This window comes from Falco peregrinus, chromosome 18 (genome assembly GCF_023634155.1).
Source record: "Falco peregrinus isolate bFalPer1 chromosome 18, bFalPer1.pri, whole genome shotgun sequence".
Lineage (NCBI taxonomy): Eukaryota > Metazoa > Chordata > Aves > Falconiformes > Falconidae > Falco > Falco peregrinus.
Genome location: NC_073738.1, coordinates 213,274 through 227,922, shown reverse-complemented (window position 1 = coordinate 227,922; position 14,649 = coordinate 213,274). Strand labels below are relative to the sequence as shown.

Sequence of the window (14,649 nt, the reverse complement as noted above, 5' to 3'; positions counted from 1 at the left end):
AGCTTGGCTGCAATGCACAGCTGCGAGGTCACGCATGTGGCAGTCCTGGGTGGGACAGGGTCAGGAGGTGGCCTTGGCCCTGCAAGAAAGAGAATGTCTGGGATAAAACCTGGCCATGCTGTGTTACCAAGAAGCCACTCTGGTCTGCCTTCCAAAAGGGAGCCAGTGGAGAAGAGCTGTCACTGCAGGAGGAGAGGCAGGAGCACAGGCTGGAAGCAGGAGATTGATGGAGCTTCAGATTGTCTTTGGAGGACAGGGAGAAAATTGCCCCTTTTTTTTCTTCTCTGGCGCCATGTGAGTGGTTTCAGATGAGCTGAGTATGAGCAAAGGGTGAGTTGCTCCGTGCTGGTGTGCCTCAGTTGACCAGCACTCACTGGAGTGGCAGGGGTGGAGAGTGCCTGGCCCCTGCCCCATCCCTCCTCTCCCCGCACCCTGTCCACCCTTGCCCTCCTTCCCACCGCACTCCTAGCTTTCTGCAACCCACCGCTCCTTTCTCAGGCTGTCCAAGAACCACATTTGCTCTTTTTTTAAAAAAAAAATCTTTTATGTGAGCATGGTGCCACACTCACCTTGCAAACAGGCTCTGCTGAGCAGCGTCAGAGCTGTGCAGAGGCACTTGCTTGGCTTTTGCCTGGTTTCATTTTCACTTGATAAAGAAGCTACTTGAGCTAAATCAAACTGCTATTAAACCGCATAGCCAGCTCCACTTTATTCACTTTTCAAAACAGATCTTAGTTACAAACGTGGCTCCGTGCTCAGGTTAAGCAGCTCCAGCAGCCGTCGAAGGCAACAGCACCAAGCGCGAGCATGCCTGCTCTCACCTTCCCACGGTGGCTGTCTGGCCAGGGCTTTTGTCACCTGAGGAAAGTTAATTTGGCTTCTGGCTGTTGTCCCTTCTTCACTCACACAGCAGAACCACTGGTGTGCCAACAGCCCTCCTGCTCCCCCGGGGGCCTGGCAGCACCGATGATCTTTCCTGCAATTCAGGAGGAAAGAAGTGGAGCAGTTAAATTTTACTGACGCCTGGGAAGCCATGGGACACATCCCTGGGAGCGTCGGCGAGGCAGAAGGTTGCAGCATCCCTCCTGGTATCTCAGGCAGGGGGTTGCGTTGAGCGCCCATGGCTGGGTGAAGCTCACCTAGCTCCAAGTGCAAAACAACCCCTTAATTCTGTGGGGTTTCTTGCAAAGCTGATTGCATAGAAACTGTGCAAAGAAAAAAACTGGCACAGAGCAAGTGCTGCGCCCTCTCTTTCTGTAGCCTGAGGCGACATTGGCCATCCATCACCATCACTACATAAACTTGTTACTTGGCATTTTATTAACAGGAAGCCCATTTATGACTTGAAAATGCTTATTCACGAAATCTGTTTACACTTAAGATTATATAAGGAGGCACATGCTGTATTGCCTTCCATTATCAAAGCCCAATGACTCATTAAATTTAACCAGAGCAAGTGCTGAACTGGCACGTATTTTGTTAAAGCCGTCTTAATTTCCAACGTGCTGTTTCCCTGCTGTGGCTTATGGCCCCAGTTTTCAAATCTAGGTGTCCAAGTGTTAATTTAATTTCTCCTGTCTAGTGGCACAAGGGCAGATGGGCTGGAATAGTCTATTCTGGGGTTTTAAAAGGCATCTTTGACCTAAAAAAAATAATAGAAGTTTGTTGTAAGATGGGGTTTTGGACTCTTGATTTACCAAAGGCATTTTGGCCTGGGTAATTAGCAGTAACCTTTAAAGTACATGCTGCTTATTTTGAGCATTTTCCATTTCTCCACAGTAAAACCAGAAAGGTTACAAGAATTAGAGAAGGTAGAATTTCAGCAGTATTTATTCTAGTCTGAGTTCATTTTGTAAATATAACTCAAAAACTGCCAACACTTGTTAATTGTTCTTGTTAATACTTTATGAGCTGCCAGTGATTTTACTAAATCAAGTTGCTGATTTAGTAATCAAACTAATCACAGTACTTAAATTCTTTTAATTTGCAGTCACTTATAGATGCTGCGGAGTTAAGGAATTGTACCATAAGCTTATTGTCAAAGGGGCTTTCTACATACTTGTCATTTTAAAAAACAGCACTTTGATTTTGTTTTAGTAAAATGGTAGGAAAGTGGCAGTAAATATAGCAAATGGGATACGTTGTTATTCTGGATTTTGAGAGCAACTGAAATGGAAAGTGTTAACTTTTTAAATATAAAATTTTATATAAAAAATATACGTTTAATTTAGGTTTTGGTGGTCGTTTTTGTGTAAGTAGTCTTTAAATCCTTCCTACAAAGCAATCAACACTCCAGAGGTAAAATTCCACCCCTAGGAGTTGAGGAGGAGGTAGCTTTAAATAGCACAGCACCCTCTTCTCCCTTTGTCTGTGTCCTTGTGCAACCAGGCAGCAGACAGCTCATACTCTTTGTTTTTCATCTCCTTTGGATCCTGCAGATGAGAAGAGATAAAGGTGTGAAGTAAAGGCAGGAGTCTCTGCTGTAGCAATCTGCCCCGAGGCTAGAGTTTCACAGTCTGGAGATTCCAGCAGCCCTGTCTTCTTCCAGTCCTCCTGGAGCTGAAGGCTCTGCCCTCAGGTTTGAAACCAGTTGAGTGTCCCTTTTTGCCAAGATCGGTGGCTGTACCCTGCTCTGCCTCCGGCCGGCCGTGCTGTTCCTGGTCCAAGAGATGCTCAGGGCATCAGGAGGGGGCACTGGCACATCCCTGTCTCTGGAGAGCACCGCACTGGCTGCCTTGTCACAGCAGTAAATCTATCAACCGTTTCCATTTTCCCAGCTTGCTGCTTTTCATTTTGTCAGAGGTCTGGGGATAGGAGAGGTGCTCCCCATCGCCCCTGGCCGTGCCTCCCTCCCAGGGCGGGGTATTCCTTCTGCAGCTCCTTCCTCCCATCCTGTCTGCAGCATTTGAGTAGCTTGTAGGCTGCTGATGTCTAGCAGTCCTGTGTCTGGAAGCCTTTAGGAAAATCTTAAATTCATCTGGACCAGTATTAGCACCTCCTTCTCCTTAGAGGTTGTGAAGTGGCAGCTAGTAGACAACAACTGCTTTTTACAGGTGTTCCCCTCCCAGTGCCTTCAGCTGGGGCTGGCCCTGAGCAGCCTCCCTGAGCCATCGGCTGTAACAGGATTTGCTTCCTGCCTAGCCCTGAAATTGGATCGAATTTTCAAGTCGGTCCCATTCAGGGCAGGACCTTGGAGCAGGTGGCCTCAGCGATCCCTCCAGCCTGAATCATCCCGTGGCTTTGTTTCTCAGGGACTGGGGCTGAGCGGGGCTCTGCTGGGAGCAGACCTAGCAGGAGCATCCCCAGCTCCCTGGGTCAGACCGAAGCTGGGAGCACAGGACGGGGGTAATGTGCGCATTTAACCTCAGGTGACTGGTTCAGTCTCATCAATAACAGCTTTTCTGGACAGCTGAACAGTATTGATGGGCTGCAGGAATTGCTCATCCTCCAGATCTGGAAAAATAACCTGTAGCCAGTGAATGAAAAATGCATGAGAAAAGCTGGAGACACCTTGGGCTTGCTTGCTGCCCTGAGAGAGCAGGGCAGTGCAGGCAGATTGTGCTCTTCATTGTTCAGATTCGTTGCAAGTCCTGGATCACCATAGGGGTTTTCCTTCCTGCTTTGACCTTTGCATATAGAAGCTAAAATGGAATTTTTGGAAAATCCCTTTCAAAGCTGTCATTCTGCTCGTGGCACAGGTGCAGCCCATCAATTGTCTTTTGGCTTTTCCTTGTCAAATAGACCTTGAAAGAAAAACAGACTGAGGTATGGTCAGAAGTGGTGGCAGGTGTTAATCTGCTCCACCTAAGTGCTTCTCCTGTAAACATACACAGTGTTGTTCTCTGAAGATGAGATTTAGTGGGCTTCGGAGCCTGTGGCCACGCAAGTCTATCATGAGGCTGGGTCTGGGTTGCGGTTTCCTCTGTGAAAGAGGATGCAGAGCAGCTGGGTGCTGGTGGAGACGTGGCCCGAACTGCTCTGCAGTTTGCCCAGCTTCCTCCCAGGTAAGCGTCTGCAGCCCAGGAGGCTCCAGTTCTCTCAGTCTCAACTGGGAACTCGGGGCCGGCAGGAAAGGTCAGGGATTTTGCAGCAGACCAAGAGAGCAGATGACGATGGTTCTCACTGTAGTATGAAGAGCCATGTGGATGCTTTCAGCAGTGGAAATGGTGACTAATAGGCCAACACAAACTAATTGCATCCTTACTATACTTCTGAGATTCTGTTAAATGAGAGTGAGAACTGAAGTGAAACTTGTGGTCCGTATAAAGCCAAGCGCTGGGTGACAGCTTTGGGCACTCTGCCGTCTGTCATTTGCAGCCCGGGACAGCAATTAGCACCATTCCACAGTAATATCCTAGCTGCTTCAGGATTTTTTCAGTTCCTAAAAACAACTGGCTTCTTTTAAATTTACGGTGTATGCAAAGAGAGGGGTTGTTGTTTGTGGCTTCGAACAAATTCTGTTTTCTAGCCCTGCCTTCTGTTGGTGAACGTTTTTATGGAGGGCTGGGAGGAGGCTATGTGCCTGGCTGTCAGACTTGTCTTTGGGGAGTACAAGGGGTGTAAGTTAAGCAGTATGTTAACTTCTCTTTCCTCTGATCATTTCTTTGAAAGCCTTGTGTCTTTTATCATGGAGGCAAGTGGCTAGCGTGCTTATATCTAAGGAGATTGCAGACTGGAGCTTTGGCAGAGATGGGAACAGGAGGCCTGCCTCTCGTGCTGCCCAGCCCAGTTTCATCCAGAATGCCTTTGAAATTTAATACACCTCTTAAATGTGCTTCATTACGCTGGTGTTAACAGCTGTTCTAACTAGCATTGGACTTCTGGGCTCCTACTCCAGCGTACTCTGGAGAATAGTTTGTAAGTCATTGGGCATGCTGTTGCCGGTTAACTTTCCATGTTAGGCTGTTAATCATCTCCTGTTACCACTTGCTCCTTTATCTCAATTGGAAGTTATCTCTGGAGCAGATCTCAAGTGTTTAGGGTTCACTTATGCAGTTTGTATGTGTAAGGGAAAATGTGATAATTAGCCATTGGTTACCCAAGGAGCAGAACAAATTCTGCAGGGTAAGCCTTTTCTTCCTCTCACATCACACCTCTGTTTTCAAACACTTAATCCTAGTAATCTTAAGTTTGAATGTATGACTTGGACACCTGGCACTAGAATATTGAAGTGCTTGTTACAGTTGGGATTGATTTGGTGTCACGGGGCATTGTGCTTATTGGGCGTGATAATGTAGCCCCGCTTGGGTTTAATAGGAGTACCATCAGAAAAGCAAGGATGTGGGACTGTGTTGGATTCACATCAGTCTGGGGAGCTTTTGCTTGTGGGTGCAGCGAGGAGGACCACATTTATGAAGTTAAAATCAGATCTTGGTTTTAATTTAAATAACATTAAAAATGCAGCTTTGAAAGTTGTAGCAATACTTGCAGGCTGGTAAATGCTGGCTGCAGCCTCACTCGACGGGAACCAAGTGCTTCCCGGGTAATGCTCCTGAGGCTTTGGTCCTGCTCCTGTATCACCACATCTTCTCCAAGGACTGAACCTCACCTCTCATCCTTGCAACAACGCACGTGGGTTGTGGTTTCAGATTGCTCAGAGATCACAGAAGATATGTAAAATCATTGCAAAGGTTTTATTTTTGAGTATAGAACTGCAGATTAATAAACTCTTAATTATGCTGACTTTTTGCTGGCAGCAGCTCGGCTCCTTGTGGGAGGGACAGAAAGAGCAAAAGAAAGAAGCCGTTCCAGTTAGTGACCTAAGCGTTTACACTAGTTAAGGAGCACTTAATTACCTGTCAGCAGCCTGCTTTCTCCTGGTCACAAGTGTTTACACATGGTGCCAGTAATTCCAGCTGTTTCCCTCTTGTGCTGCAGGAATTCAGAGATAATTACATGCAGCAATTTAAAGGTAGCTAGCTCTCCCCTGAATCTAAGTGTCATGTGAAGATGCATACACCGAGAAGAGTCAAGTGAGTATCATCGCCTTTGGGAAATGCTGGTCTAAAGAGTCTATCTCCTTTCAGCATCAGGACCGGGGCATCCTAATAGCACGCCACAAGCTTGACCTCGCTGCGTATCAGCAGGGCTGCTGAGGCAGTGCCTCACAAAAGCACAGAAGTAGATTTATATGCTACCAGGTCATTTTCAGGTAGGCTTTTTGAGACTGGCTTGCTGAGTAGCTCGTGCTGGCTGTCATGCGATGCTGCGCTGACCTTGGTAGCAGTGGGATTGCTATGACCTCTGTTTCGCAGCGATCTGAATATGCCTGTCGACCCCCTGTGTCCGCGGCAGGATTTTAGCCCCAGAGAAACTTGCATGACTTAAGGAAGGCTTTTATTGATCTCAAGGTCAGGCAGACACTTTCTAATCGTCTAACCTAATCGCTTGCAGTGCACAAGCTGGGGAGGTTCACCCAACAATAGAGAAGATGGCTTAATACCAAACTCTTGGCATGATACAGACGTTGCTCAGTGCATCGCCTTGATACGAGCAGGATCTGTGCCAAGGCAGAAGAGATCAGGGAGAGCATTAGCACTTTTCTGCCAAGGGATCGCACCTACACTCATTCTGTTTGATCTTCTGTTTTTTTCGTGGTGGATTTTGGGGTTTGTGTACAGCATGTTTCCAAGCACTGTGATCCAGCGACCATGTGCTTGAGTGTTAAGAGATCTGACTGCCATATTCTGCCCTCATGTCCTTTTTTCTAGCTGTGGCATTAACAGATGCCCTGGATGTTGTCAACTGTTTTCCTATTAGTATGTTCTGCGTATAGAGCTGTTGGAGCTAGAGAAAAAGCAGCCCTGGGACTGTGAAGGGGAAGGAGGGCAGTTCAGTCCACTGCAGACAGGAAGGGAGAATCACGAAACTGACAACAGATCTGTTTCACAAAAAGATTGGTTTTATCTTATTTACTCAAAACCCCTCATCAGCTACCCCTGTCACTTGCAAACAAAAATTTTTGTTGTGAAAAACTAAGATCCTGAGATGCAGTTAAACTTGATTGAAGAATATACCTTGTTTGTGGTGTTAGCGGAAAGTATTTGGAAGTGTTAAGATGAGTGTCAAGTAGTCCTGTGGTGAGTTACGCCTTGAGATGAGGGATTCACTTGCCATTTTGGTGGTGCTACCACTGAGCTCTATAGCCAGCTCGTGTGCGGGCATACCCTTTGAGAGCAGACGAATTATTCTTTTCCGAGCAATTATTTCACAGTGGTGGTATCTTATCTTGTCACTGCAATGGCTCTTCAGAAAACATATAGGAAGCCTCTTGAAATGATGGGATAGCCTTGGAACAAAGAGTTAATCTATTACTAGTGGAAGCATTTGCTTTGCAACTCATTTTTCCCCATTCGCAGCTCAATTTTTCAACTTATCACAGAGAGCAATGTGAAAGATTTAACTCTGGTAAGCCCAGAGGAGGATGGAAGCTGATTAGAAACTGGGGTGGGTAAGAGATTTTGCTCAGCTGGAATGACTGCAGCAAAATAGATTAATACTGAATGCTTGAGCCACAGATATTTGATTTGTTAATGGCTTTAGCTTTGCAGGCATTTGGTTGATGTAGCAAATTTCTCAGTGCCATGTGTAAATCTGCTGATTTCTTCTAGCACAGACTCTGAAATATAGAAGCATAAAATATTGATAATTCTGCCTACTAAAAGATGGATATGATAATGGTAAGCCTACCACCATTTGGTACCCCCAAATAGCATTTTACGTGGCTCAGGGATTGTAGTTAGTCATCATTGCCACAGCCTGGTGAAGTGATTAGTATCCCTTTTAGACTGGAAACCTAAGGATATATCACGCCATGTCTTATCCTTAGAATAACTCTGTTCTGCCAAACTTGCCTGTATTTGGAGAAATTTATATAGGAGCATAAAACCCTGCAGGTCACCAGGTCCATTTTCCTGCAACCGTGGTGGGGCATCACCGAATCCCTGTGGGCTGTTTGTGAAGGAGAGGGGTGAATCCAAAGGCACGGAGGGTCCCAAGTTGTTTGGTATAATGGCAATGTTGTTGGAGCCGCTGCAGTGGTGCTGCCTGTGACTGCCAGCAATTACAGCCTTTGGCACTCGTTCTGATCTACATGGAGCAGCAGGTCGGGGGTGGGAAGGAAAGAGGCTCATCAACAGAAATAGCATTTAAGTAAAAACTGTACCTTCCGCTGCAAGGGAAGATAAGAAGAAGAATCAATTCTTTTGCAGCTGAGAATGCAAACTGTGCCAGACAGTAATTAAAAGCATTTTACTGTGCCTAGTAACGTGTCTGCGCTCTAAAGCTTGCATCCTAAGCCTGCTCGGGAACAGACCCATTTTTATTCCAGGGAGATGGAGGGCACCGACAGCCTCGCTGCTGGGTCACGAGCAGTCGCTCAGCCCTTCACCGTCCCTCCCCAGCACTTCCCTTGGCTCGTCTGAATCATTTCTTGCATCTTCCCTGAGCCTCGCCTTGCCGAAAGCTGCATGATGTGCTCCTGAATTCATTTAAAAGCCCATCTAGGAGGACAGGGGTATTGATGCAGACTGTGATTTCCAAAATGAGATCACCCTGCCTACTGAGCAAGAAGCTGAATGTCAGAGAGTCAGGAACTGCTGTGCTTCCAGGTTGGCCAGCTGATGATAGATGTTTGAATGTATATGTCCATGATGTGTTCACATAGGTGTCGTTCTCCAGTGGAGTCACTTCATACCCTGAAATGAAAATTGTATGTTACTGTAATGCAAATGCAAATGGTGAATGTAGTGGGAATCAGGGCATTTCCCCTCCAAACCTTCCATTTCTATAAGTAAAAATCTTTAAGTTTGTGCACCTGTTTTTCATGCTGGCTTTACCACGAGGAAGAGGTATCTTTCATGTGATCCAACTAAGTTATTTCAGCTATTTCTGCAAATCCAAACTTCTTGTTGAGTAAGTTAGGCAAAGGAAAAGCAGAAATAGGTCAGATATTTAAATAAGGCATAGTTGTCTCTCCTCATGGCAAGTGCCTTTTTTCCTGCCTATGTGAATTGTGCTAATGTATCAGTGAATAAAGACAAGTGAACAAAGGGAAGCAGAAGCGCCAGCATTTTTATTCTGGGATTGCAGCTTCAGAGCCCTTTACTTTGCAGAAGTGATACCAAGCCTACTCTGGAACATCTCAGCGAATGCTCCTGAAATAATAAAAACCAAATTGGCTGCCCAACCTCTCTGAATACACAAGATCCACTTAAGGTCCTGCCTGTCATTTTGCTATCACATAAACAATTGATTTCCTGGTGTAGCCTAAGTCCAGGTTCTAAGAAGCATCCTTGATGCCTTGCAGGGCATCATGAATCTGTAATATTAAGGAAACATAGTGAAAGTGTGCTGTTCTTAGGAATCCTCTGGCTTGAAATGTAGAGGAATCGGCTGCCTTTAATCATTAGTCATAGGGTTATATTTTTCAGCTCAGTTCTTTGTTCCAGGGAGTGCCTGTGGCTGATACCAAGCTCCTGGCAGGTCGGCTGTCACATTGTTTTAAGCTAATCTGACTGCCTTTGGTCCCTGGAGAGGACATTAGGAGTCCAGAATTGAATTCCTCTTTTTAAATACCTGCATGGTACTGTGTGCTACTGGAGGATTTTCCTGACTTTTAAGTTTTGTGATGGAAGGAAAATCTTTCTTACAAAGTCTGCCTCGTCATTTTTTCTCCCCAAGCTTCATGTCTCCAAACCTGATTCACTCTGATGTTTTTGATGGGAACAGTGATGACTTTCATCATACCTGAAATTTGTTTAGACTCAAAACATTTTATTGGGATGCTGTAATGATGATAGAGAGGTGATGATGTCAGTACTGGTGATAGCTGAGCTTTCCTGCATGGACAATTTTATGCAGCAGAGTTTTTGAGGCAGTAGAAGCAACTCTTCCCTGTGCTGTAGGAATGGAGGCAGCTCACAGCCCTCCGCAGTCCAACCATCCCCATTCTTCGTCCGTTTCTGAAATCCACTGCTTCCTCCTTAATTGGACCACCTCTTGATTGCCTGCTGCAGGTATTGCTCTTGTCTTCTCTTTTCCGTAATCCAAATTCTCCTTAATGACCATGCCTCTTTTGACCATCCTGTGCTCAGAAACAGAGGCCAAATTTTCTCAAGACTTAACACCACTACCCCCCACCCCCAAAACCAGCATTGCTGGGAAAGTTTGGTGTCGATGAGGTGCATCAGCCCCTGATGTCCTGAGAACAGCTGTAAACCTGTTCAAACACCATCCCAAAAATTCCCTCCACCTCCAGGGCTGCACTGATAGCCCATCAGGATGCTGGCAGTCAAACCCAAATGCACTGAGTCACTCCGTGGTCCAGGTTCTTGTTCCTGACACCCCGGCCTCTTCTTTCTCGGTGTTTTTTTCAGTAGCCTTGGTACAATCTTACTTCTAAGGTTTCTTCTGACCTTCTCTTGCCTTTAAAACTCCTTTCTAAGCCTTGCGTGCTTACAGCTGTCTCTTGAGGTACCCAAGAAATAAGAGGGAAGTGGCAGTTGGTTCAAAAGCTAAAACATGGTGGTGGAGCAATCGAGAGGTCTGTGCCCTGCGTCACCCTGACTTGTTTCTTCCCCTTCCCTTTCCCTTCTGTCACCCTTCATCTAATGAGTCTTCCCTGCCTTGTTCCGCAGTGCCCGGTACATGTTTTAAACTGCCTTTGGTTCGGGAGGCAGCTGGCAGGGCGATGTGTTTGAAGGAAACACCGTGCTGTCTGCAGCATTCCTGCTGCCAGGTCCCTCCCCATCAAATGGCTCCCAGAGGGGGGATGGCGTAAACCCAAAGGGTGGGAAAATCACTGTGTTTGAACCATTCTTCTTTTGGCCATAGAGAGAAATGTTTTTAACAGGAGAGAGACCTCAGTGAGGCTCTTCAACATCAGGTTAAAAGCCTGTCATTAATTGAAGGATGATTCAGCTTCCCTGGCTAAAATGTCACAGTGTGGATGCTGGGAGAGGAGGAGCTGTCTTCCTCACTGGCATAACACCGTGCTAACCTGAGCACACCCCACCCCTCTGCGCTCCCCTTGGATAAAAAAATCATGGTTTAGCTTTCAGGAACAAGCTGGTGGTTTTGGGCTGGATAGCCCTGATGCTGCCAGCCTGAATCATTGGGGAAAATGCTCGTCTGCGTTGCTGGTTGCCTGTGAAAGTGTGACCTTTTATCAGACACTATGTGATAAAAATCGTGCTTCACACAGGGAGACTGAATGGGAATGTGGCTTCTCTCTGGGAGAAAAGCTGCAGGAAAATACAGCACAGTAACACCTTTTTTTTTTAAATGGCATTTTTCTATCCCCTGAAGCTTTAGCTAATTTCTTTCTTTTCTATTAGAAAAGGAGAAAAATCTAGGTTTTCAGATCAGATCTGGAAATAGGGAGGCAGGATTAAGCACAGCTGTTCCAGGTCAGAGGAGCCGAGGAGGGGCGACGTCTCTCATACTGACAGAGCAAGGTTATACCAATGGCCAGAGGTATGTGCCTCCTTGTTGGAAAGCTGCCTTCGGGGTCAGATTAATTCAGCATTGCTACTGGACAGAGTGGTCCAGAGGAGCGAGAAGCCACTGGCAGTTTAACATGATGTCACCTCGTCCTGCACTAACTAGGTCATGGTGACACCCTGCCTGAAAGTCCTCTGTGCCAGTGCTTCTGCTATTGCAGCAGTGCTGAGCAGGACAATCCCCAGTAAACTCTAAAAAAACCCTCAGAAAATGGAATTCATGGAGTATTAGCGTATACAGGGGTTATCCGGGTGCAGCGAGCAGCAATCATCAGAGGCAGTAAATGAACCCATCTCTTGTTGCTCTGCATCAGCCCCTGGTTGGCTGGCAGAAATGAAGCATCAGATGGGATGATGAATATCCAGGTTGCTATAGTGACTGAGAGCTGTAGTGCTAAAAGCAGTCGTTCCCCATTACCCCCTCCCTGCATGCACACATGAGCTGTCACACGCCGTTCAAAGGGGTCCGGGTGAATTACGGCTGCACTGAAGCTGCAGTGTGGTGCCGAGCGAGTGCACCTGGCGGTGGATGTTCCCCGGGATGTCAGAGTCCTCCCATTAAATTCCCGGCTCCGGCTTTAATGAGCTCAGCGGTGATGTGTGCACAATATAATGGAGCTGAACTGTTTGCCTGCACAGCACAGTGTTTCACGGGCTGCAGGGCAGGAGCGCAGCCAGAGCAGCTGGGGACAATGACAGCCAGGTCCCCAGCACGGCCACCCCACGGAGGCGTTATTGAACCAAAGCTTTCGGAGCCGTGGGTGGGATGTGACGAAGCATCCCCATTTCCCAGCCCCTCTTCGTGGGGAGAGCCCCTGTGCCATTGTCCTTGTGGCTGCCAGCCCCCGGATCCGCTCCATTTCTGTGGCTCCAGTGGCATCGTAGCTGTCGGTGCTGGCAGAAGCCGAGCTTGTGGCTTCACCTTAGCAAATTGCCCTCCCGCTTGTCTGAGCTGCCTTCCTGGCAGTTTCACTCGCACAGGTTAATCCCAAAGAATAATAAGAGAAAAACAAAAGGAGAACTTCTAAAGTGTGTACACTTTTGATTTACTTTTTTTTTAATAATAATTTTAGGGGATCTCTATGAAGGTCAGTGGCAACTTCCCCCATTTTGTGACTTCAGACCTCTGCCAGACTCTAAAAATGTCTGTTTAATTCACCGCCCGGCATGTGCCAGTGGGAAAAGCAGAGCTGCTCATCCATCAGGATGACTATAGGTTATGTCTGTATCGAAGGGAAATGATTGAGCAACAGCAGCGCTTTGCTGTGGCATCATTTTCCAACGTCATGCACCCGTCAGCTGTTCTGACCACTATTTGATGCTAGAAAATTGTTGGCTTCTTTTAAATTTGAGTTGTGAACAGTTGAATAATCCTGTACTTATTGTCCTTACCGTCAGCTCCCTATACCTTGCATTCCCGCAGGAGTTGAGTAAATATATCCCAGATGACTGAAAAATGCCGGCTGCCCTTTGAAGTTGTGTTGTTTTTTTTTTTTTTTTCCTTCCTCAAACTTTGAAAATTCACCCAGCAGAATTTTATCAGCACCTGCTAAACAGACCGAGAGCATCCTTTGAGGAGGGACATTGCAACCGTGGGCTGTGTACACCCCATCAAATGCAGGTCAGGTCCGATGAATTCAGCCGGCTGGCTGGGCGATGGAGAGGACCAGCACCAAAAAGAAAATATAGGAAAGACTTTTGCTGCTTCTCAGCCTGCCCGGGAACCAAGGTCTGTGATGTCCTAAACAGAAGGCAAGTCTGCGCTCATCTTCCTAAGTGGTCTTATTTTATTTATGTGCTGGTGCATTTATAATACAGATTCTTGGCATAACCCTGTGAATGAGGCGATGTTCTGCTTTTACTCTGTCTCCAGCCAAGGACTTTGAATCCTATTTTTGGCATAGTGGTTTTTATAAAATATGTAACACTCCAGCGTCTTGTGGCCACGTTTGCTGCTACTAAAGCAGAAAGCTGGATGAGAGCTGATTCTCAAAAGCTTTGCCAGGACTCAGAATAGCTGAGAAAATATGACTAATTGGAGACTTCAGAGGAAGCTGTAGTTTATATATTGGTGCTGCACCCTGGGAAAGCTGTGATGTTGAGAACTGGGTCAGTTTGAGTAGATGAAGGCAAGTGGCACACGTCACCGGACCGTAACGTCTGTAACCATCATCCTCAAACTAAATTCCTCTGTTTATCCCAAAACAGGTAGGATGTAAACTGAGCCACAGAGCACACCAGCACCATGTGTGCAGGCAGGGCGGCCCACGGCAGTGAGGATGTTACACAGCCAGGGAAGTGGTTCCTTACCTAATGAGATCACTTCTTTCATAATTCTGCACCAGAACTGGTTTCTGCTCCTTGCAGAGGCAGGTGCTGCTGGGTAAGCCTCAGATGACGCTTCTCTTCGTGTTATTGCTGAAACCTCACGGGTGTTTGAGGAGATGGAAATGATGTGGGCACCTTCCCTCCTGCCACCGCTCCCATGTCAGCGGGTGCCACAAACCCCACGTGCCTCCTGCCCAGCTCTCCCCATCCTTTTCCTTCCCTCCCCAACATGGTTGCGTACCGCCAGCCTGTAAATCTGCAGCATGGTGAAGACTTGATGCAAAACTTATGATTTTAGCTGTACGGGGAGTGCAAAATGCATTGAATTCTGGCATGAATTTAACTCCTGTGGTATCAAACTGCACGCAGGGACCAGGGGAGGGAAAAGGAGCAGTCTGTAGATTTTAGAGCAGGCAGTTCCCTGCAGTCCCAAGCACTGGAGCTGGGCTTGCGGCGTGTTAGGGTGTCAGTGCAATAACCCACCTGTTCGGGCACAGCCTGAAGCACATCTCTTCCACCCTGAAGTCCCAACACATTCAGCTTGGAGACGGCAGTTGTGTTAGGGCTGGGGTGCGTTCACCCCAGTTCAGATGGAGGATGAAGCTTCTGTGAGTTTTTGATCCTTTTCTTGAATTTCACGGGATACAGGATCATTACATTCCCTTTTTATTTCCATCAAATATCCCAGGGATGGAGGAAAGGGGATGTTAGGGTACACACACAGTGTGCTTGCAAAGTGATGTCTCAAAACCACTTTTTGGGGCTTTCCCACCATAAAATAAGAGCTTTGGCGTGCAGTCCGCATCGGTTGCAAGGCTGC

The 14,649-nt window shown here is 46.9% G+C and overlaps 2 protein-coding genes across 4 annotated transcripts in view; one reads left to right on the top strand and one right to left on the bottom strand.

The window, feature by feature from the left end:
- LOC106112343 (endoplasmic reticulum-Golgi intermediate compartment protein 3-like) overlaps positions 1-14,649 on the bottom strand; it is a 152,117-nt gene that overhangs the window by 112,174 nt on the left and 25,294 nt on the right. The window lies entirely within an intron of this gene.
- The window catches only part of MYO1D (myosin ID), a 163,946-nt gene that overhangs the window by 137,390 nt on the left and 11,907 nt on the right, over positions 1-14,649 (top strand). The window lies entirely within an intron of this gene.